This window comes from Dermacentor albipictus, unplaced genomic scaffold, assembly GCF_038994185.2.
Source record: "Dermacentor albipictus isolate Rhodes 1998 colony unplaced genomic scaffold, USDA_Dalb.pri_finalv2 scaffold_21, whole genome shotgun sequence".
Lineage (NCBI taxonomy): Eukaryota > Metazoa > Arthropoda > Arachnida > Ixodida > Ixodidae > Dermacentor > Dermacentor albipictus.
Window position 1 is genome coordinate 3,565,184 of NW_027225575.1, and position 24,912 is coordinate 3,590,095.

Below are 24,912 nucleotides of genomic sequence, written 5' to 3' on the forward strand. Positions count from 1 at the left end.
TCTTCTTCTACTTTGGATAGCTTCGTTGCCAAACAATCTAGTTTCTCCGTGAATTCGCATTGATTTGACTGGATAACTGAGACCTCCTTCAAAAGTTTTTGCTGGTTTTCTTGAATTACAGGAATGACATCAACAGCTTTCATGAGCTTTGCAACCTGAGCCTCTGTCAGAGGTCCAGGATTCAGCTCAACGTCTCCGGACAAAAGTACAAGCAGGTGCATCACAAAGCTCGTAATACAAAACCACGTGAAAGGCACACTTCCAATAAAGCGATAAACAAGGAACAAGGGCCACGGTGTCGACAGAAAACGGCGCTTCTTTGGGTTTAGGAGTAGCATAATATGCGACACCAACCAGCACAAAGACGGCACGTAAGCGCATGGTAGTGCTCTCGTCGACACCGGGCCCCGTTGTGATGACGTGAGGCTGCCGCTTTAGCACTTGACTGTCTGTTGGCGACGCCCACTGTCCGCTGACGTTTTCTGTGACGGTTGACATGGTCGAAAGATCCAGCGATGTACCCGCCATTTCCACCGGGAATCGGTAGGCGTGACCAGGTGGCGGTGATAGCGCCGACATCAGTAGCCCAGCTGCCGCGATCTGCACAAAGACGGCACGTAAGCGCATGGTAGTGCTCTCGTCGACACCGAGCCCACCAGTTTTACTTTTGTGAGCATGGCCCACCTTTCTTTTATTTCTCTCGTTTCGTTTCGTTTTCCTACACTTAGGCGCATACCCCCTTCGAGGGATCGACCAAGATCCGGATGGCGTTTTTTATTTATTTATACAATACTGCGGACAGGAAGTCCCAGCACGGTGACCAAGAAACGAAGACGATATACACAGAAGAACAAGATGAAAGAAGTGAGTAACACATTTTTCACACAAATTGTTTGGTCGTAAGGTAGACGATAAAAAAAATTTAACTTGATTACAATACAACTATAGTAATACACGAAATAACAAGATTTACACAAATTATATACAGCTCACGGGCGTTGGGGGTATGCTTCAGTTAGTTTATTCCAGTCATCTATTGTTTGTGGAAAAAAAGAGTACCGAAAAGTGTCAGTCCTTGCGAAATAAGTGTTAGAGAATGAGGGTAGTGGTGCCGAGTGGGTCTGCTTGTCAAGGGGGATACGTATTTTGCGGTGCCTAAGGCAATCTTATGATTCATTAAGTTTGAAAGAAACTCTAGCCGACTTTCCCTTCTTCGAATTTGTAGTAGTTCAATGCCGTTATCGATTAGTAATGCAGTGGGGGAGTCAGTAGCCTTAAACTTACTGTAAATAAATCGTACTGCTTTTCTTTGAATTCTTTCTAGGTTCTTAATGTTAATTTTTGTGTGAGGGTCCCAAACTATGGAGGCATACTCAAGTTTTGGCCTAATTAAGGAAAAGTGAGAGAGTAGTTTAACACTAGATGGAGCAGACTTGAGTTTGTGGCGCAGAAGGCATAGTTTCCGGAAAGCGGCAGGAAATTGGAGTTACTCCTATGGGAAATGGGAAATTGCAGTTACTCCTAAATCTAGTAAAAATTCGAATAAAGAAATGAATGAAAATAACCTACGCAGAGCTTGAAATCTCCACGAAACAAGTATAATTTTCCCTTCAATATTTTTCCCAATTTCAAGTTCTGCTTATATTCCCTCCTTCTTAAAGAGCAGGCAGGCGTTCTACGCCTCTCGGTGGCTGTGGCCAACCTGCTCTCGCCACATTTCCATCTCGGTGCAATATATATGTGTTCCCACATCGAATAATAATAATAATAATAATAATAATAATAATAATAATAATCTCGAGTCTTCAGAAAATGCTTCCTCGAATGCGGCCGCCGGCTGCCGGCCGGCGAAGCGCCGAAGCCGAAGCGAACGGTTGTGCGATGACGAGCTCCGTAGGGGCGGCTACAGCGGCTATTGCCAGCCGCGGCAACAGGAACTACGAGTTGAGGCAACAGGCTACGAGTTGATTTTGCCGAATTTGCCAACAGGTCGTTTTGTTGTTAATACAGTTTTTCTTCACGGAGATGTTCAAGCGCGGCCTTACCGAGTCGAAGATTTTCGCGACGCGTTGTCTGGTTTGTCGCTGCTTCCTGAAGTGATCGCCTTAGGGGCGTATCGGATGAGCCACGTGTGGGCCGTAACTTTCAGTAATGCCGAAGCCGTGAAGAAGTTACTCGCCGCGAGTGAATTGAAGGTCAAGGGCCGGCGCTGCGTCGTCATTGATCCTGGAAACCAAGATGTAAGGATGAAAGTGCACTGGCTGTTGCACAACGTTCCAGATGATGACGTGCGGGTGGCCTTCCTTCCTTATGGAAAAGTGACAGACATTAGCAGAGAGCGGTGGCGAGTACACGGAATCACTGAAAAGGGGTCCACAACCAGGTTGGTGTCCATGCGTCTCAAGGCAGGCGCTAAGCTGGAAGATCTACCACACCAGCTGAACGTCGCAGATGAACAAGCTTTGGTGGTCGTATCAGGCCGTCCGCCGATGTGCCTGCGCTGTCATGCAACGGGGCACATTCGCCGCGACTGCCGGGTTCCAAAATACAGTGCCTGCCGTAGATTCGGACATGAAGAAGGTCAATGCCCTAAGACGTACGCCAGCGTCGCTGGGCCTACGAGTGGCGAGGATTCATCCGAACTTGTCATGGATGAAAACGACGCTGAAGAAGCTTCGAAGCCGTCAAAGGACACCACAGTCCGCAAAATGGTAACGCTGGCAGCCAACAAACCCTTTTTGGAGGAAAGGCGTCAACCATCAGAGCGCGAACGGGATACCAAAGACCAGGCCGGGGAAAAAGCCACCACATCGAAGGACACCTGTCAACCTATCAGCGAAGATACAAAAGTAGAAGGAACCCAAGAGACCTGCATGGACGTCGTCGAAAGCCTCAGTGGACAGCCCACCAAGCGGCCATTGGAGGAGAGCGTCGAGGAAGCAGACAAAGGAGTTGAAGAGATAGAACCACCGCCGAAGGGACTCGGCATAAGACGGTCTTTATTGAAGCAGAGGCCGAATTTTTCCGCTGAGTGGCGGCCGGCGGAAAAACCCCCGTCTTGACGCCGACTCTCCGCTCAGCGCAATCTTTGCGGTCTTCGGGAGGACGTGGGGACTCTGGGCGAACTCATTCGCAAGTGTCGTGAAGCCTTCCTGTTAGAAGATGCCTATAGCGCACATTGTGCTGCATACGTGATGTGTCTACAAGGTTCATCTTCGCTGTAAGTGTTATGCTATGCTAACTGATTTTTCAGATTGTAAAGGGGTACTGTAATGCGATCATTTTGCAGAATATATAAAAAGAAATGGCGTTAAAATCAGGTAGAGCACTACGCATAGCGACGATAAATGTCAGAGGTCTGGCGTCTAGGAGACGTCAGTACCAGCTTAGTCGCCTGCTGTTAGAAAATGAGCTGGATATCGTAGCAGTTCAAGAGACAAAGGTAGAAACGCAGGAACAAAGTGATCGCATGGTATCACCTTTTAGAAATCGGTACAATGTTGTCATAAGTCATGCAGTAGGTTTGTCAGCAGGTTGTGCTCTATTTCTTCGAAATTCTATTGAGATTGTTGAGGAATCTTTGAGTGTCAGTCAATGTGGTCGTTATAGTGTTTGTGATTTCACCTTCGCAATGAAAAATTGGAGGGTGATTAACGTGTACGCACCAAACAAGGAACATGACCGGCGAGTGTTCTTTGAGGAAATGGAAAAACACCTGCTATGCGATAAGCTGGTCATATTACTAGGTGATTTCAACTGTGTTTGTAAACCAGAAGATAGAGTGAACAAACGACCTATTCCAGAAAGAAGTGCAATATTCTTAAGCGCAATAGTGGATGAACACAATTTAGATGACGTGAGGTCTTTGTTTTCATGTAACTTCCTCCAGTTCACTCATTTTCAAGGAAATAGCCACGCTAGACTAGATAGAGCTTATATATCGACAGCTCTTGTACCTTTGTACAGTAATTACACAGTCAATCATGTTTCTTTCAGTGACCACAGCTTAGTGTCTTTCTCGCTTGGAGCAGAAAAAAGAAAAAGTACATTTAATTGGCAACACTGGAAACTTAATGACAATCTATTGGATGACAAACCTTTCGTAGATTACGCAATGGAAAATCTTAATGATTTACTTGAAGATCACCAGAACATAATTGGCACATGGGAGCGTTTCAAAGAAAAAATAAAGATTAAGGCGATAGAACGGGCTTCTGCACTTAAGCACAGTAAAATAAAACACGAAAAAGAACTGCAAGCCCAGTTAGACTTCTTGATCAGCCAAGAAAGTGTTACCTCCGGCCTGCGCAGTAAAGAAATTCGAGACGTCAAGCTACAACTTCAGCTTATCGATGTCGAAAATTATAGAGCAGTGATACGGGCTCGTGCAGAGCATTTGTGGATGGGTGAAACGCCCACCAAACGCGCCCTTAGTGACGAAAAAAGATACGCGACCAAAAAAGAAATCAAAGAAATAAGGTACCGAGGTGCAGTCACAGATAAAAAAAGTGATATAGAAGATGCTTTCGTAGAGCACTTTCGGAAATTGTTTGGTGAAAGGAAAGAAGTAAACAAGGGATTTGTAAACGCTTTTCTTCCACTTATGCCGCAACTAGATGAAAATGCAACATCAGTCCTAGAAGCCTCAATTACATTAAAGGAAATTGAAAAATCAATCGATGATTTGAACCCAGGAAAGTCGCCCGGTCCCGATGGACTGAGTTCAGCGTTTTATAAGAAATTTAAAACTCCTATAGCTAAGGCATTGCATGCGGTAATACAACAGGCATATGACGTAGAAGAGCTTCTCCTTTCCTTCCGTCAATCACATATCATTCTCATTCCTAAAACGGACGACCGACTTAAGCAATTATTGGTAGGTGCTTACCGGCCAATTACCCTCTCTAACGTAGATTACAAGATATTCATGAAGGTCTTGGCAAGAAGATTACAAGGTTTTATTAAAGATATAGTCGGACCACACCAGACGTGCGGAATTAAAGGTAGGAGCATAACGACGAACATTCATATAGCAAGAAATATTTTAGAGTGTTGTGATGTTTTTTCCAACCACGTGGCAATGCTCCAAACAGATCTGGAAAAAGCTTTTGACCTTGTTACGCACGAAATATTCTTTGCCATTATGGAATATGTAAATGTAGGGAAAATAATACTGGAAGGTGTAAAAACGTCGTACACTGGATGCTCTGCCTCAATTATAATTAACAAACAAGTCAGCAAAAGCATCCATGTCGTCTCTTCGGTGAAACAAGGGTGTCCTCTGTCGTCACTAATTTTTAGCATTTATTTATAGCCATTTTGTTTAAAGATTATTCAAAATGAAGAAATAAGAGGCTTTCGTATTATGGCTTGTGAAGTCAAAATATTATCTTACGCCGACGACATAGCTGTTTTCTGTACCGATAGAGAAAGTGTAACAAATGCGATAAAAGATGCCACAGCTTTCTGTCAATACACAGGGAGCAGAATAAATTGGAATAAATGTCAGGGTTTCTGGCATGGTGAATGGGATAGTGTGCCAGTCAGGTACGCCAACATTCAGTGGACGACTACTCCAAGTAAATACCTAGGCGTACGACTACAACATTACAAGGATACACAAGAATACTGGAAAGAACAGACAGACAAGGCTCGAGAGAAAACACAAAAATGGGGAGGACGAGACCTATCAATTTTTTCCCGTGCCACAGAGTGTAACATTTTTATTATTGCTCGAGTATGGTATGTTTTGCAAGCGTTGCACATGTCGCGCATGAGTATTCAACGACTGCCTAGAGTGTTGGCTATTTTTGTATGGAACTCATCATGGGAAAGGGTGAGCCGCGCAAATTTGTTCCTTCCAGTGCGATCGGGAGGACCAGGTTTGATTCATTTGTTCGTGAGACAAATTGTCTCTAGGGTCGTATATTATCGCAATCAAAGAAATCCTTTTTTAAGAAGTGTTATGCAAGTGAGATTGGCGAACGCATTGCTAGACGTCATTGTGTCATCATGCGCCCATATGCAACGCAATGTCCGCGGATACATGCATGAAATTGTTGCGGCTGTCCAGTTTCTGAAAGTAAGATTTTCAATTGAATATCTCAGCGAGGTCAAGAGAAAACGCCTCTACAAAGACCTAATTGATGTGATGATGCCTGTTCCCTTGTATCGAAGGATGTACAATCCTGGGCCAGGCAGCAATGTGTTAAAAAGGGTTAAAAGTGTGAATATCCGATCGTCAGTCAAAACTTTCTTTTTTATGCTCCATAGTGGCACACTTTCTACAATACCGTGGCTAAAGGAAAAAGGGTTGTTGGTACCATGGTCGGTAGACTGTGTAATATGCAAAAGGCCTGAAACAATCGAGCACGTTTCTCGATTGTTGCGATGTCGTATTCTTATGGGACATCTTGCAAAGAACCCTGAAAAAAGGAACTGCCGCTTACACCCTACGGCATTCGATTTCTTCCCGTCGAAAGCGAAGGTGTGCCGTACGATATGCTAATGATTCTAGTAATGCACAGTGTTTGGAAAACCAGAATGTCAGTGCGTAATGCGGACGTCAACGCGAGGTCAGCCCGGGACAACTGCAACGAAAGCATCGCATATTTACGAGATGTGTACAGACAGAAGGAAGAAAAGCCAGATTGATGTGTTTATCTGGACGAAGCGTTTTATGCGAAGCATATTACGAGGGCTCAACCCAGCTCCTCAGGCGCGGCGGTGACCATGAAATCACGTGACACCGTGACGTCACGACAGAGGAGAAGTGGCTTTGGCTCAACTCTTGCAAGACGGGCTGGGTGGGAATCGAACCAGGGTCTCCGGAGTGTGGGACGGAGACGCTACCACTGAGCCACGAGTACAACGCTTCAAAGCGGTACAAAAGCGCCTCTAGTGAATGCGGTGTTGCCTTAGAAACGCGCTGTTTCTAAGGCGTGCGTCTCTTGCTCAGGCGCACATTTCGTTGCCGCGCCGAACGCTGCTTTGCTCGACGCTCACCGCGTCCAATGCGGGGCGCGTAGTCGCTGCCCTGTAGCCCATTGTCTTACACCCCTTGGCGGGTCGACGGGAACGCTGTCGCGTTCCACTCTTGAAGGCGAAGAAGTAATGCATGAGTTGTTTCTTCGTCTAGCCGAACCAAATATAGCCAAGCAACAGCAGTTCACCAGGCTAAACAGTGGTTCAACAACTAAAATAAAGGCTAGTATGCTTCGCATCCTGGGCTTAACCTTACCTAAGCCACAGCCATTTTTTTACCCACTTATGCTAGCCAGACACAAGCTAGCATTTTTAATGTGATGTTATGATGTTGTTTTTCACTGTATTGTGCCAAGTTGGCAATAAAGAAGAAAAATGCGTTCTTTACGCCTGAGTAGAAGAAAAAGAAGAAAGCAGCCTGTCTCGTGCAATGCTCTCCCGCCTCCATTCTGTGGGAGCAGCTAGGCGCTTTCGACCCGCAGTGCTTCATCTCATTAATCCGGCGAGGTTTCTATCGGACGCGACCAGCGGGAACTCCTCCTATTCCGTCGAGGTATACGCTTGCGACGCCTGCTGCCTATCACGATGCAAGGGCCTCGATCCGATGCCACGACTTCGCACCTGTATGCAAAGACAACTGGCCACGGATTTCGCCGCGCTGCTGAACAAGACGACGGCTGCGGCCGCATTCAGAGATCAGACAGGGTGTCCACACACGGCGACCCCCGGTCCCAATGTTCTCGTGGGTGCCCGAAACGCGGTATGCATCCCGGGCTCTTTCCTTCTGGAGGCTGTGGCGTGTCGCCGCTCCATTGTTTCGGAGACGCTTGCACGCAAGCCGTTGTCAACGGAACAGCGGACAGTTGAATATTCGTATGCGTTTTATCACCGAAACCGTAGCATCTATGAGAGAGATAGCTGAAAAGTGGCCTTCACTCAGTGCTCTAACGAGGGGTCGCCCTCGTCTCGGTGGCACCGTACACCAGGGCCCACGGGAATAATCGCGCCAATCAATTTTAGGGGTATTTCGAATACTCCTTCCTCCGTAGCGCTAATCCCAATAGAAACGTGCATGTCATTTGTACATTGGTTGAGCCGGCTCCTGGAAGCTAAGCATGGCATGTTGACACGTTTGCTTGAATGTTCCTCGTGCCCGCCAGAAGGCCAAACAGAAAGAGAGCCCATGCGACACTGCGCTCACCTCGTGTGCACGTGTCCTTATTGTTGGAGCTATGTTTTGTTGACTGTAATCAGCAGCGGGAGGAAGGAGAGACCTTTTGTTTGTCACTGTGTGTATGGCACTGGCAGGTTGTTTTCGATTCGTAAAGCGTCCAAAGTCGCTTTTGGCTGACATTTGCTCTTGTGGACACTTGTAGCATAATGACAATTTTTTGTGCAAGCGTCCACGAGCTAAACGCATGTTATTCGATAAGGCCTTTAGTAAGGAATGAATTAAATAAAGAACAATAATTTGGCATTTTGTTACTTGCTATTTGAGAGTTCAGTATATAAATTAATTATGCAAAAGAAAAATACTATACTGCACAACACACAAGTGGTGAATTTGTCAGACAAAGTGATGCAAATACTCCGATTTAGTGCAAAATCCCAATGTTGCAGTGGAAATCGCCACAGAAGAGGCCTCGCAAAGTCATGTTGGTCGTGGATCGGCCAACCCATCAAAGGTGTCCCTTCTCACGCCAGCTTCAGCAACCAAGGCGGTGGTTGGCAGCAATCGGAGCGAGCACGCAGCTGGCACAGCGTGTCATCGCAGATCTCTGCACCAGCCGCGGGTTCTCGAAGCCTGCGCCCAGCTCCTGACCATCGCAGCAGTACTGAGCAGTCCTAGCCGCTGTTCCTGCAGTGGGACTTGGCGAGAGGGCGGCGTGCCTCGCTTCGAGTGCACCCACAGCTTTTGCCCCGCGGGTGGCGTCGACAAGTCCGCCGTCGTCGCCTTCGACGCGCTGCCCTCCTGCCCCGTGACCAGCCCCACCAGGGCTTCAACGCGCGGGGACTTCCATTTTTGTGAGGCCAAGGATTCCGTCGTTATTCTGACTGGGGCGGATTAATGGTCACACAAATGTTCATAGTTTTCAAGCAGTACAAGGACGTCCCGGATGTTCCAGGGGGTGCTATAGGCTTCCATAAAATTGGTTCTGCATACTGTGACCCTGAAGCCTTACTGTGCCCTCGCACTTTTGGCGATGCCGTGCTGCTCGAGGGACCGGCGAATGACGCAACTTGTCTGCAACTTGCGCCTTTTTTGCGTAGTTTTTTTTTTTCTGGTATGCTCCTGCGGCAACTCCTACGAAGTTTGGCCCATATTGACGCGAGATCTTGTGTTTTCCTGCTTTGCGCAAATATATTGTTACTTACGCCATGTTTGGTGACTGACTATAATTTTTCTTGCTAGGCGTTGTTTTTCCATTCTCGTATTTTACGCCTAGCTGTTACAATAGACGGTATGAGGTGATACAGCTTCACTTTATATACGTAGACGTCAATAAATTAAGGTAAAAAAGAAAGAGAAAGAAAGAAAGACAGAAAGGAAAAAGAAGAAAGAAAGAAAACGCAAAAGGGGAAACACATAGGCCAGCGAGCTTTGTCTCCGCCTCACTTTCTCAGTTGGCGTTTACTGATCGAGCGCTGCGTACTTAAATAAAGTCACAATGTATCAAGTCGCTCAAATCGCTACACTTGTGAATACTCTTTGCCTCGCTGTGGTATAGAAGGTACATAAAGAGGAATAAATTGCCCCAGAACGGCTGCTCGAAGTTTCAACGCTGGTCAGCGCTGGTCAACGATGGACCTATCTTTGTTGAATGCCGCCTTGTCGTCCTCGGTGGATTATTTTTAACGGATTATTAAGGTGACCTCGCCTGCTTTCGTCTGCGTCGGCTGGCTGTACAGGAAGCGTCGGTAAAGAATAAAACGAGTACTGTCAATTGGCGCTTCTAGCCGTTGTGGCACGAAAGACGAGTGGGAGAGAATGGGAAAGGGAATGGAGGAAGGACAAAAGGAAAGAGAGCAGGGGGAGTTCTTGGGAGACGAAACCGTAGGCGTCGCAGCGGCGTTCGTTTCCGGAATTAGAGGAAGGTCCGGTCAGCCGGTGAGCGCTGGAGCGACCCAAGAGACAGGAGTTGAAACAATGGCCTCAGTGGCGTAGCAGAGGTGCGCCGAGAAAGTTTCGAATGAATGAAGATAGCGAGTCTCTGGGAAAGAATGAGGGCTGGTGGGTGAAATAAGCGTTGGAAGGCAGCGTGTTGGTCGCTAAAGGAATGTTGGCCTCAGTAGATGGGCATAGGCGTCATTGAGACGATTTACAGAAGTGGCATGATCATGTGGCATATAGGCACCGAAAAAGCGTTACTCAAGTTTCTTACTTTGTGACGTATTGGGGCCTGTTTTTCAAATTAACGAAGATAAGAAAGATAAACGGCAAAAGAAGCGTGAGGAGAGAGGTGAATATTTGAGGGTGTCTCGTTTAATTTTGTCATTTTTTTATTTTCAAGAGTCACATATGGTTACACGCGTGGAAATATGCGAAAATATTAAATTTAGTGGTATGGAAGAGGCAGGGAAGAGCTGGAAAAGGAGCCATAAGCAGCCTTAAAAATCTAGGTTGGCTAGTGGCGCAACATATTTTTGCGTCTTTGTTAATGATATGAAAATTTGAGAGGCAAGTAATAGCATTTACTTATTCTATGTTGCCACGTGCCAACTTGTTTCCCTTGGGTCAAAGGTATCTGAACATGTGTATGAGTTATAATTCTGCATAATTCCCTCTCACTTGGGGAACGCAAATTTGGTTGTACTATATAAAGCCTTGCTTCGTCGAATATATGGCCGTGTTCATTTAAGTGGCATACTGCAGTGCTTTAAGTAAACTGTGCGTTCTAATTGAGCAATCACTGTTCACGCTGCTATGAATTTGTTGTCGAGTCTCACCTATGTGTCGTCTGCTACAAGTGGCACACTGTACCCAGAAGACTACGTTGCTGTACGTGCAGGGGGAACTTGAACTTACGTTGCGAAAGTAATCTGACACTGCACATTTTACTGCAGTAGCCGAGTGTACATGTTTGCGACTAGAGGACCTGGTAAAAAATAACGTACAGTCGAAGGACAAGGACCGCGAGAGACGACATACACAGCGCTGGGGCTGTGTTGCTGCGGCTACATGAACCGGGGCGCCTACACCTGGGGCGGCTACAGGGACCGGATGTTGGTTTCGTCTTTGTGCTTAGTTTGGCATGTACAATATTGTCCTTGTAATTAATGTTGTATCTAGAGGCTACACTGGGCGGCGCGGCAAATATCTTGTTGCTGGTGAGAATTGACTCGTATATATTGAGGATGTTGTTCACGTTTGTCTAGTAGTAAGAATCCTAAAGCGGTGTTTGACATCCTCGGCTCGCTCAAGTTTCGTTGCTTTGGTGTGGACTTTTTGAAAGGCATTGTTCGTGTGGTTCCTGTTTGACGAGGTTGCCTTAGGGTGATCGAGTCTTTTTAGGCAAATGCGACGTACTCGTGTGGCTTGACCTTTAAAGGTACCTTGTTGCAATGTCTGGGATGGTGGCTTGTATATGCTAGGTTGTCGTCGTTGTCGTCGTCAGCAGCGGCGGCGGCGGCGGCCTGTTTATGTCCACTGCAGGACGGAGGTCCCTTCCTTAGATCTCGAATTACCCCTGTCCTGCGTCAACCGATTCCAACTAGCGCCCGCGAATTCCCTTATCTCATGGCTCCACCAAATCTTCTGCCGTCCTCTACTGCTTTTCACTTCCCTTGGTACCCATTCTGTAACCCTAGTGCTCCAGAAGTTATCTAACCGACGTATTACATGTCCTGCCCAGCTGAATTTTATTCTGTTGATGTCAATTAGAATATCATCTATACCCGTTTCCTCTCTGATCGAAACCACTCTATTTCGGTCTCTTAAAGTTATGCCTAGAATTTTTCGTTCTATCGCTTTTGCGCGGTCCTTAACTTATTCTCAACCTTCTTCGTGAGTCTCGAAGTCTCTGCGCCATATGTCAGCACTTGTAAAATGCACTGATTGTACACATTCCTTTTCAGCGATAATGGTAAGCTTCCAAGCAGGAGCTGCAATGTCTGCCGTATGCGATCCAACCCATTTTTATTCTTCTATGAATTTCGTTCTCACGATCAGGGTTCCCTGTGATTAATTGAGCTAGGTAAACGTACTCTTTCACAGGCTCTAGAGGCTGACTGGCGATCTTGAACTCTTGTTCCCTTGCCCGGCTATTCATCATTATTTTTGTCTTCTGCATATTAATCTTCAAGCCCACTCTTACACTCTCTCGGTTAACGTCCTCAATCATTTGTTGTTACTCGTCTGCATTGTTGCTGAATAGAACAATGTCATCGGCAAACCGAAGGTTGCTGAGATATTCGCCATCGATCCTTACTCTTATGCCTTCTCAGTTTAATAGCTTGAATACTTCTTCCAAGCCCGCAGTCAATAGCATTGAAGAGATTGTGTCTCCCTTTCTGACCGCTTTCTTTATAGGTATGTTCCTGATTTTGTTGTGTAGAATTAAGGTAGCTTTGGAATCTCTGTAAACATATCCGAGGATATTTACGCAAGCAGCCTGCACTCCTCGATTACGCAATTTCTCTATGACTGCCGGTATCTCTACTGAATCAAATGCCTTTTCGTAATCTATGAAAGCCATACAAAGAAGCTGATTGTACTGTGCGGATTTTCCGATTACTTGATTGAGGACATGGATGTGATCCATTGCGTATCTCTTTCTGAAACCTGCCTGTTCCCTTGTTTTACTAAAGTCCAGTGTTGCCCTTATTCTATTAGTGATTTTGTTGGTAAATATTTTATATGATACTGGAAGTAAGCTAATGGGCCTATAATTTTTGAATTCTTATCATTCAGAAATTAACCTGCTGCAGCTTCTAGCTTGACATTTTCGTTTGCTCATTTTCAGCCTTTTTTCTTCGTGCGTTTTTGACATTCTGTTGTAAGGCATCGACGACTGCAAGAACTAAACAGGGAACACAGCTGAAAACAGCCTTCTGCCTGATTATCAAAACTTACCTACACGTTAGGAGGGCCCGACTTAGTACTGTGCTGGTAATGTTTCCTTCTACGAGTAATGCAGCTCAAAGACTGGAATTATGGTGTCTGCCACATGTGATCTTTAGAAACTCCGCAACACTTCAAATGATCACTCTGCATATGCTGTCGCTTATATAACCCTTGTAAAATGGTTTATGCAGGTGGGCACGTAATTGTTAATTGAAGGAAGATACACGGTGGAGGAGGAGGAGGAGAAAAAACTTCGTTCTGGTCCTGTACAAGGTGTTGCCACCTGCCTGGCTAGTCCCATGTTGGGAGCGGGAGGTCAAGCCTCCTAGCCCTATCACGGGCGTACTGTACAGCCAAGACTTTGGGGATATGATCTGGAGTTCTGATCATTCCTAAAAACCGATCCACGGTGGCAGTCGCAGGGAGGGCATCATGAGGAGTGAAGTCACGGCTCATGCTTATGTAGACGCTTCAGCGCACCTGCATAATAGAAGTCGGCGAAGATGAGGAACATTGAGAATTGCAGTAGCGGGGGCAGCGAGAAAGAGATACACAGAGTCGCAGCAATAACGACCGTGTTCATTTATAAACTCTCAAAGACCAACTGCTTTAGTCTATCTGTAGAAAATATACCATGACATTGGTTTAGAAGCGGAGTCATTCAATGATAGCTGATGGATGACCAGAGGCTGCCATTTATAGATTATTATTCACATGTACGCATTTAGACTCGGCCACCTTTGTTGATTTTGTAGTTATTTGAGACTGCGATTAAGTGACTCGCCATACGGTTATGTGATTACCTCGTTGAGCAAATTGCATTGCCTAACAAAATAGTACTGGAGCACCCGAGCCATCATTTGCACAAACTTAGCAGCACTTGTACACTGCGCCTGCTGTAGCTGTAAGCAGCATGCATGACTTAGTAGCCGAGTTTCTGCGTCGAAGATGAATGCTTAGTTAATTCATTGGTGGTGTTTACCATTCCAAAATAGGGTTATCAGAGGCTGCCGCAGGGTAAGGCATCGGAACCCGGGACGTTGCGCTCCGCAGAACGGCGTAACCACCGGGCGACGACGGCCTATGACCAACTTGGTAATAGTGCAACGGATGAGCTGACTGGTTAGAAGAAGCAGATAAACGATAGTAGACCAAATTTATTTACTTGGTAACTCAGGCGCGGTAGGAATTTCTTTGTGTGATAGCTACGCAAACCCTCTCAAACAGTGTCTTTGCTTATGGGCAGAAAGGTTATCATCCGAACCGCGAACAGCTTCCTATTAGTGGACTCTACCGTTTAGCTGGGCAAGTCTATTGTTTTGGCTTAGATAAGTGAGCCGGGAGGCCTCGATGAATCCTCGGAACGGCGTCTGCTCCGAGGAAGGTCGCTCGCATTGAAGATACAGAAGATTTCCTTTTATAGGGAGCACGTCTGCACGAATAATGCCTCCGCAAGATTTAACACACCTGGACGTGTTTTGAATCAAATTTGAAGCCGAGAGAAGTGAAGGGTTTCTCACTGCAAAAATGGCTTGCTTGCACTTGTCTCGTAGGCCCCCATCGCCGAAACTATACGTTTTTCGTCGACGACCTTGTAACCGGACCGGCACGCGCAGGCCCACAATTGTTAGATGTAGAGAGAGATAAACGGAGCGGTAAATTACCCGTTGCACCGAGAATGTTTACAGGTGGGTAATAGCACTCGGCCATAATGTAGCAGTCAATATGCCCTGTACAGCTCTATGTGCGCCAGCGCCTGGACGTGCCTGCTGCGGACGTTATTTAAAATTTTCCCCATAGCTTTACGCATGAGTTTCGTGAGCAGAAAAAAAAAATATTCAAGGACCTTGTGGTTAAGCTGTAATGCTATCGCGCGTGCAGCGACATTTTCATTGCTACAGAAGCTGTAGGCAAACTATGGAACATCGTACTTGAAGTTTGCACATGTATATGGGCACTGTAGCGAAAAGCTTTTCCAATCTTCACCTTAAGCCACGTCGAGTGCACAAAGGCATGGGCGGCTAAGAGAAGAAAAACAAGGCGCTATTTCTGACTAATTTTATTTGCAAGACCCCTCCCCACCCCCTATAAATACATTCACCATTCAAGTCACGGCGCATGCATCACAACCAATGGTACCTGTAGTATATCGCTAACTGCGTCAGATGATGCCCCACCGCACACGGTCATACCTACACGTGTCTGCAGAACGCTATAATTACACTATGAGAACATGAATCGATCAAAGGTGTTGACCAAAAAATCGTCAAAGGATAAAATGATGACTGCAAAAAGCTAACCCGCCGCGGTTGCTCAGTGGCTATGGTGTTAGGCTGCTGAGCACGAGGTCGCGGGATCGAATCCCGGCCACGGCGGCCGCATTTCGATGGGGGCGAAATGCGAAAACACCCGTGTACTTAGATTTAGGTGCACGTTAAACAACCCCAGGTGGTCGAAATTTCCGGAGTCCTCCACTACGGCGTGCCTCATAATCAGAAAGTGGTTTTGGCACGTAAAACCCCATAATTTAAAAAAAAAAAAAAGCTAAGAAGCGCTATAATGGGGGTATGCACAAAATGCAACGGGACGCTAAAACAGCTGTAAATCTAAGGCACCAAAGGTTAGTCAGTCAGGAAAAAGGAAAGAAAGAAAGGCGGGGGAACAACGCAGAGTCATCAGAGACTGCGGCGCTCTCCAGCAATTAGTGTGGTAGCTAATCAAGTTCTTACTCGGGCCAAGCCGATCGATGCACGATGCTTCGAAAATTTCTCGGGCGAGCTGTTTTCTATATCTTGCGATTATGACAGTTTGGTCTATATGTCGGGAACCCCAATGTGTACATATGGCGTAGTGCAATGCTGTATTGCTGCCTGATGTATGCTTTTAGTTGCGTCCGCGCAGGTGGTTTCTTTTCGGGCAGTCTTTTAAGAAATTGCATACAATACGCTTGTGGTATGCGCTATTAGTAATCAAAAGCAGTTATAAAGATACTTGATTATTTGTAGCACTTTGAGTTCAAGCCAGAGGTGTATCTGGGATAGAATAAGGAGTCCCTTATCAGAAGAAGTGGACATAGGGTTCAGACGAGGGGAGGGGCTATGCGCACTGCAAGTTCAATTATATTGGCAGAAGTACCGGCATCTCTCGGGGGTGGGGGGGAAGCTAGAAGGGGGCATTCGCCTCCCCCTTCTGTGTAACATAATGTTATGGCGCAAATTTATACGGGTCAAAGCAAGGTCACGGAGCAAGAAATATTTAGGAGTGGAAACTCCGCTGTTTGCGGCGACCAGAAATGGTCACAAGCCCGCGGAGCCGTTATCGTGCTGACGGCCTGGAAAAAAATTACCGCCGTTGAGAGCGCACCGGAGTGGCCGGAGCCGCCTGCCTGGGCGCTGCATTTTTTTTTTTTTCGCTGCGGCTTCTACGACGCGCCGCATGGCGCCGCCACTGTATATGGCCCCGTCGGCGCATACAACAATTGTGACTTTATCTGGTCGCCCGCGCTCGCTCGCGCTGACGGGAGTTTCACCTATTAGCGGTGAGAATTAGGAGTGGCGCCCTCTCGCGAGTGACGTCACGGCCAGGACGCCGCTCGCTCCGGCTCGCTCGGCTACCGCGCGCGCTCGTTCCCTTCGTGTATGCTTGGGGTACAGGTGGCTCGAGCCGTACGTATTGAAGAATACATCGTCTTCTTTCGGCTGTCATACCTTAACCACAGTTTCTTCTTCAAAAGCGTGTGAGTCGAGAAACTTTGCGGCTTGGATATCGCAAGCTAAGTAGCGTTCAAGGGGTCTACTAGGTTTTGCAATGCATATATGCGCCGTGTCTAACCGTAAATTTTGACTAAAAAATGAATATCTGCAAATTCAACGCGCGAAGTTGTGTATGATGCTTCGCTAAACACTTGACATTTCTTTAGTATTTAGCTATGAGAGGCATTGCATTTTACGTGGAAGAAAAATTTGGTAATTGGCGTCAACATGTTATCCGATGTTAGAAAGACAGTGCCCAGCGAAGCTGTCATCATGATTCCTATTACTCCGGTGTGTTCTATTCAAATATGGCCATTCATTAATGCGTAAAAAAATAGTTAGGGGCGCATTTCTTATGAAAAAAGTTTGCTGCTACTTTCATCCCCCTCTGAAACAGGCCTCCAAAAGACGAATTGCTCATGGCTGTTAACACGACGGCGCGTCATGTGGAGTATTTACATAGTTAATTCACAAACACCATAGTAGCAATCACCTGAGAAAAAAGTTTCATTGTTAAGATCGAGAGCCACTCAATTGAAAGTGATGAAACGTTTCATAGTGGCCCTCAGTAGCCTTTATCGACAATATGGCACACCCCTGATCACGTAACGGTAGCAATCGACTGTCCGTATGGCGAGGCACGCTATGTTCGCGAAACCCATCAGTTCATTACAGCTTCGAATTAAAACCATAAAGCATTTATTTACAGCGCCAACTGGAATAGCTAAAGTATTCTCGAGCTACTACACCGCAGCTTAGATTGCCTACAAAAGGAAAATTCAAGCACCTTCTGTCTCACCATGTCTCGATCCAGCGTTATTTCATTACACAAACGGATAACTATTCGCTTCGTCGGTACATAAAAGAGAACCTTGCAGGCTAAATTAAGTTTGTTCCAATCCAATCGCAAACATTCATAAAGAAAGCACCACAAGCCTTGCATATACTTTCACTTTATTTCTGACCCTCCACCGGGGGAATTTCGATATCTTCAATATGTCCCATACTACTAGTCATTGACGCTTCGACTTCTTTCTGGCTGCAGCTATGCGGTCCAGCAGGCATACTTCACTAAAAAAATTGGGCCGAGCAGCCTGTGTCAGTTCGACAAACAGATTCGTCATGTATACTCCTCAAGCAACAAGCACCAGTAAATTTCCCAAGTGAGTTTGATTTGATTAGCTTTATTAATTTCCATTCACACACACACATGTACAGAGGAGTGGTAAATGGAGGTGGATGAGGGAAAAAAGCCGCACAGACGCAGCTTGAGGTAACCTCACCCCGTTAGGTACAATATGGCTGCATGGGGTAACACATCAAGCGCCATATAAATTACATTTATATAGTGGCCATAAAGCATTGCAGTTATATAATATATGAAAGGACAGTGAAATATTTCCACAATAACAATGCAAAACACACTGCGGCATTGAAATAAATAAATGATATACACTTGGTAACATAGACAAAAAAGAGGAACATAACATACATTATTAATCATTAACAAACGCGCTCTAAAGAGGTGAGTTGAACGTGTAGCACGGAAAAGGGAATATATATTGGTACATTCCTATTTGTACCCTGTAAATAGCTGTAAGCCTTCATTACCTTTACTTCAAATTTCCGCCGCTTAAAAAAAATAAACACGTGAAGAACCGCCTAATGTTGACAAGCAGTTAAAGAAGCAAGTGAGGCGTGTAGAATCTAAGCTCCAGTATTAGTTAAGTCCCCGTGCTACTGCCGAGCGTTTCTGTGAGGAAATGCTAAAATTCGATATTATACCATGAACTATTCGTCGTGAGCAAACCTGTTTTAGCGGAATAATATCAACGTAACTGCTGTAGAAGTCATATATAGCCAGCTTTCTGACATACTTGTTTCACCGCGGCAGGTATGGTATCATAACTGGATTCCTATAGGCTATGCTTTTGCGATTGTCTATCCACGTATGAAAAACCCGCAATGGGCTGGTCTGCGTCGCTTCGGCTGGCACTGTAGCGTTGCCTTCGAGAGCTGCATTGTTGTCTAAGAAATTAGCTCTTTGAATAAATGTTCGCAAAGGAAGACGTCGTAAAAATATATGTGAGACGACCACCATAACTATACCAGCAGTGAGAACGAGGGCGAACAAGCGAAAACACCGCAGAAAGCGCCCGGACAACGCCCGAACTGTAGCAGACGACAAACGCGAGTCCGTGCCCTGACGTCACGCGAGCGGCGCTCGCAGCGCCGCTCGCGTTCGTTCTCGGGGCTAATATGTCTTAACTCCGTGAGAAAGGTACATTGGACAAACGCCGAACTTAAAATCTTTAGTCACGAAAGCCGTGCCAATGCGCGCTTGAATGCGTTTGTCACACTGTGCTAGGCACATATCACTTGACAATGCTGCGATGCATGATCCACTGCAGAACCCATCTCTTTAATTTAAAGGCTTGTCTTTGAAGGACCGATGTAGATGAAAGGTAAAATGTTGGTAGTTGAAAAAAAAACTGTCGATGGGGGATAAACCAGAGAAACGATGAATGCCAGAGGTTCACTCTCTTCGAAACATTTTACCTTTTACATTTGTTGAGAAAGACAAATAAAGCCAACCGATCGTTTAGTTACGCCAAGGAACTCTATATCATCAATGCAAATACAACGTCACCGCGGGAGGGTTTAGTTGTGTCCTTTCCTCTATCGACAGCGCCATTTGCCTGACTATATGTGTCGAAAGAGAATGAACTTTCAAGCGAATATCAGTTGTGCGTTCTTTCTCGACGTGAAAGGCACATATGACCGTATTCCCTGTGAACTCTCTGGTGGTATCCTGAACTCCCTGAGGAGTGTTGGAATTACTTGTAATCAATTAGATTTTTTTGTAAATGTGTTATTTAACAATTACCTTATTTACTCGGTAAAGCTCGTTGTAATTCACTTATTTTTTTCATTAAACAATTACATTACAGTGGGCACGGGAACATTGCAAGAAGCATGGCTCCTGATTTTCGCTTTGCTCCGATGCAGGTTACGCTGACGCTCTTCTTCACTTGGCTGATACCGGAATCGCTATCTCCCTCATGCCCATCAGCTCAGATGCTACCACCGCCACTGCCCGACTGTGGCCACTTCAACAAACATTTCATCCCTGCGCACCCGATGGAATCGCTCGCCTTCGGCCGTTCAACCCCATCGACGACTGCATCATCGCCCGCAAGGAATTTAAGCTGTGGCCACTCCGTCCTCGGATTCAGTGGGCACGGGAACATTGCAAGAAGCATGGCTCCTGATTTTCGCTTTGCTCCGATGCAGGTGTGTACGTTTTCCTTGTACGCTAAAAAAAGTGATGACATCTGCTTATTGCTGTTCCCGTGCCCAGGGGTGCTGTGTGAAACTGTGCATGATTGCTTTTCTATGGCTTTCCTACTCTTGTGCTCCGGCGACATAGAAACGAACCCTGGCCCCACCACTCGATCCGAATCCCTATTAGAAATTGTATCACTCCCTGAAGACCCTGCAGAACTGATGACCGTAATTTTTCAACTGCTCAAAGATGTTCACTCCCGCTCATTACAAAGTTCGAAGGCACAACATGAGCTGACCACAGACATTAAATCCATTAAGGCTGGGCAGAAAAGCATCGAAACAAAAATAACTAACGTTCAGACGCGTCTGGATGAACTAGAAGAGAAAGGGAAAGTTCTTGATACCTTGAGCCATAAGTTTGCAGGCATGCAAGAATGCATTGAAAACCTAACTGTACAAAATAAATCTTTACGAAAGCGTCTAGATGATATGGAGGACAGGTCACGCCACGATAATTTGATTTTCCATGGACTAACAGATTCATCTGAAACTTGGCAACAAACTGAAAGCACACTGACCAATGCACTAACAAAGGTTCTTAACTCGCTACCAAACGACCCATTTCAGCGTGTTCATCGTTTAGGGATATTTTCCGCTAATAAATGCAGACCCATCATTGCGAAGTTTACCAACTACAAAATAAAAGAACTAATGCTATCACATCGCAATGATTTCAAGGAACACAAAATTTCAATAAGCGAAGATTTTTCACCCACCACTCGAACTGCGAGACGGAAACTTACGGAATTTGGAATTGGCCATCCGGGATCACCCAAATTTCGCCTTCGCTACAATAAGCTATACATACGCGGCAAATGCTTCATGTACAATCCTTCTAACGACACAATCGATGAAATCGAGCAGCCATCCGAACACGCGCCCCAAGGATCAAGCGCTTCGTCACATGGGGCGTCCTAGGGGCGCGAGGGGGGAGTGGTAATTCATCATCGCCATCTGATGTTACGATTCTGTATACTAACATCAGAAGTATCTTGAATAAGAAAACTTCTCTTTCTCTTTCATCGGCAATCGACACCTGTTCTGCGCATATCATCGCACTTACTGAAACTTGGCTATCATCTCAAATTCACGATAATGAACTCTTTCACAACGCACACCGCTTCGCAGTATATCGTGTGGGGATTTGGGGAATTTGACGCGCCATTGTGCGGGCGCATTTCACCCATGTCTGTAATCCCAGCCACGTCGCCCTTGCTCCGAACCGGTGTTTAGCGGTGGCGTTCCACTCGCCATGGTTCGCGGGTGAGGGCGGAGCTAGTGACGTCACGCAGCGGCCCCTGGTGGCTACTGCCGTGACGGTACGGGCTCTCTCTTCTCCTTGGGACAGCACCCGGGGGCCGTATTCTGTAACGGTTCCTTTGGGAACCGGTTCCTTTTGGCTGTTACGTCGGGATTACGTAACTCGGAGAAAGAGTGGAACGGGGCGGCGTGAGGGGAACCAATCAACGAGCGGCGGTCTGCCGGAAGATCACGTCATCATTTTTGTTTGTACTTGGGGGACGGTATAGCAATTAAAGGATGTTGCTGGTTTGATAAAAAACATTGGTTTCTACAGAACACTTGCAAATATATTTTCAGTAATAAATGTGAGCTTGCGGCGCAGACCGCTACTGGGAGTTGTAAGTTTATTTGTGTTGTTTTCTTATTTAGTCGCTAGGTGGTGTGCCATACGCTATGCAAACAAGTTGCCTCGCTTTGTTTACGTTTTGGACTTGCCAGTTTGCGCGCCGCGGATCCAAAACGATGTCCTCGCAGAAGGTTAGGCTGCTGGGTCCTCATGTTTTAGCGAGGCAACGCGATATACTCGTGTCATTTGTTGAAGAGCACCCCTACCTTGCGAAGGCGTCGTGTGTGCTGGGTCAACAGCTGACGGCGGCGCGCAAGGAGGAGCTCTCGCAGCAAGTGATTGCCTTGCTGAACGCTGAGGGCCCGGCAGTGAAAACTGCAGCCCAATGGCGCGGCGTGTGGAAGAAAGACGTGTATAACGCCCGCCGTGATGCAGCCAGGTAAGCACACTCGTTGACGGAGCTTTTGCGCACCATATTCTAACAAACGTGTTAATCACAGAGGAACCGGAGGAGGCAGCCTGCCCGGACCGCGAGGGCGGGCGAGCGCCATCGGAGTCTGCCCGCCGTTCTTTGAGCCCGACGAAGAGGTGAACATCAGGCGCATGGGTTTCAATAGGTCAACGCCAAGTCGACGTGCTGTCGCGATTCGCTCAGTCACCGCCGTTATGGCTGATGTGTGGTCGCGCGCTAGTGTTGCCGCTCAGAAGATGGCCCGAGCTTGAGCGGAAATCGTCAAGCTATTTACTATCGCTTGCGTCAAGTAAGGTCGACATTTTTGTTTAATACCTTTCATCAGTATTTCAGTCTACTCATTCAAACATTAGGGGGGTTAATAGAGTTGATTTTCCGGTCGGAGCCGGCGAAATGTCTGAGGTTGTATTTAGTGTGACGAGCATCGAGTGATTATTACAGAGTTTGAAACGAACAAAAGTGTGTGGTCCGGATGATATCCCTACATCATTCCTTATAAATTGCTCGGGCATCTTTGTACTTCTGTCGCTTATTTCAAAATTTCTTAAATAACAGCGTTGTTCCTGGTGATTGGAAACTAGCGCGAGTGGTGCCAATTCATAAGAGTGGACAGAGGAACAGAGTTGAGAATTACGGACCAGTATCCTTAACTAGCATTTTATGTATGTAAGGCTATGGCACATGCACATGTGTATACCTGCATCATGTCTCATCTTGATAACAATAACCTTCTTCATCCTAGTCAGCATGGGTTTCGGCAGGGTTTTTCGTGTACGACACAATTGGTTGCATTCACTCATGAGCTAGTCTCCGCAGTCGACAAGAAACAAATTGTTGATTGTATATTTCTGTATTTCAAAAAAGCTTTTGACGTTGTTACGCATAGTCTACTGATCGCTAAACTTTTACTTTACAAATTGGATGAGAAGGTTATCGCATGTATTGCCGAGTATCTTCGCTCAAGACAGATGTCTGTGGCTCTCAACGGATGTTCCTCTGAATACGTACCTGTGACTTCTGGGGTTCCCCAGAAGTCACATTCATGGCACCACTTCAGGCATTACATCATCATTTACAGCATGGTTTCCAAAAAGGATTTTCTTGCGAAACCGAACTACAAGAATTCACGTCAGACTTACACTTTCATATGAACAGTAATAAACAAATTGACTGCATCTTTTTGGATTTCTCGAAAGCATTCGATCGTGTAGCCCATAGTCACCCGATATCAAAGCTCTCATCAATTAAACTCAACTCACTAACCCTATCATGGATTCGTAATTTTCTTACTAATCGCGAACAGTTCACTGTTGTTGCTAACTTTTCCTCTGGCCTCTTTGACGTCACCTCTGGTGTACCTCAAGGCAGTTTACTTGGGCCTCTTCTCTTTTTAATTTACATTAACGACTTGCCGAACAATATATCATCTTCTGTACGATTATTATTTCACAGATTTGTTCACACAGTTGGCCTAACCTTATCAAACCTGAAAGAAGCATCCTCGACGTCACAACGACTGAACTACACCCGAATTTATGGCAACACACAACGCTTTTAATTTTTCAACTTTGCCCCGTGCGGTCCGTTTATGGAACGCACTACCAGATACCATTGCATGCCAATCTAAACACACTGCATTTCGCAATCTGCTAAGCAATCAATATGCCGTTTCAACCGTCTAAACACGTCATGTCTTTTGTAATTTACTTGCATTTTTTTCTACAAGTTAAAGAATTTCAGCGCTCCCATTTTTTTTACAATACTTAGTACTGTATAACATGTAAAAACGTTTACAATGTTATTATGCTATTATGTTGTTGTTTACCATTTATTGTTATTGCTCTACATATTGTATTTGCTAATGTATTAATTTTCCATGTTCTGTGTGCACTCCTTTCATCATGCTGATGTTTATTTCTTTCCCGATTCCATACTAATATGTTACCGTATTTCCCCCTTACACTATGCCTTCTCGAAGGCCTGTAAGGTACACGTTAATAAATAAATAAATATTTAGAATGTTTGCAGATGACTGTATAGTATATAAGGTCATCAACAGCGAATCTGACCAACAAGCACTACAATATGATTTGGATTTGATTGCCACATGGTGTGAAAAATGGAAAATGTCACTGAATGAGCAAAAGAGTGTCCACGTCACCTTTACCGGGAAGCGCTCATATGACAGCAATCGTAACACTATAAATAATGCTACTCTTGAACAAGTGTGAGAATATAAATACTTAGGTGTATTTTTTTCTGCTGATCTAAGGTGGAACAGACACGTTACTCATGTTAGGAACAAGGCTGTCGGAGCATTAGGTTTCTTGAAACGTATCTTTAGTAGCTTGCCACAGAAACTTAGGGAGCAACTGTATTTCACACATGTGCGCAGTACACTAGAGTATGCGTGTGTTTGCTGGGATCCATATACTACAGAACTTGTAGATAAACGAGAAAAAGTGCAGAACAGGGCAGTTCGGTTTGTCCTTGGCAATTATGACAGGATGCTTAGCATGACAGAAAGCAAAAAGGCATTAAATTGGCATCTTCTCGAACACCATCGCCGAAACCTCAGATTAAAATTTGTTCATAACATATACCACTCTAATGCGGGGATAGCCAGGTAATTGTATTTTCAGCCGCCCACATGTTTCTCAAAGGCGAGATCACAAATTAAAAATGTGAAATTCCTTTTGACGCT

At 45.7% G+C, this 24,912-nt stretch overlaps 1 long non-coding RNA gene across 1 annotated transcript; it reads left to right on the forward strand.

Moving 5' to 3' along the window:
* Positions 1-319: 319 nt before the first annotated feature.
* On the forward strand, positions 320-9,366 carry LOC135918721 (uncharacterized). The gene is made up of 2 exons (XR_010569739.1): positions 320-864; positions 8,605-9,366. It is a non-coding gene; the product is annotated as an uncharacterized lncRNA (long non-coding RNA).
* Positions 9,367-24,912: the final 15,546 nt, after the last annotated feature.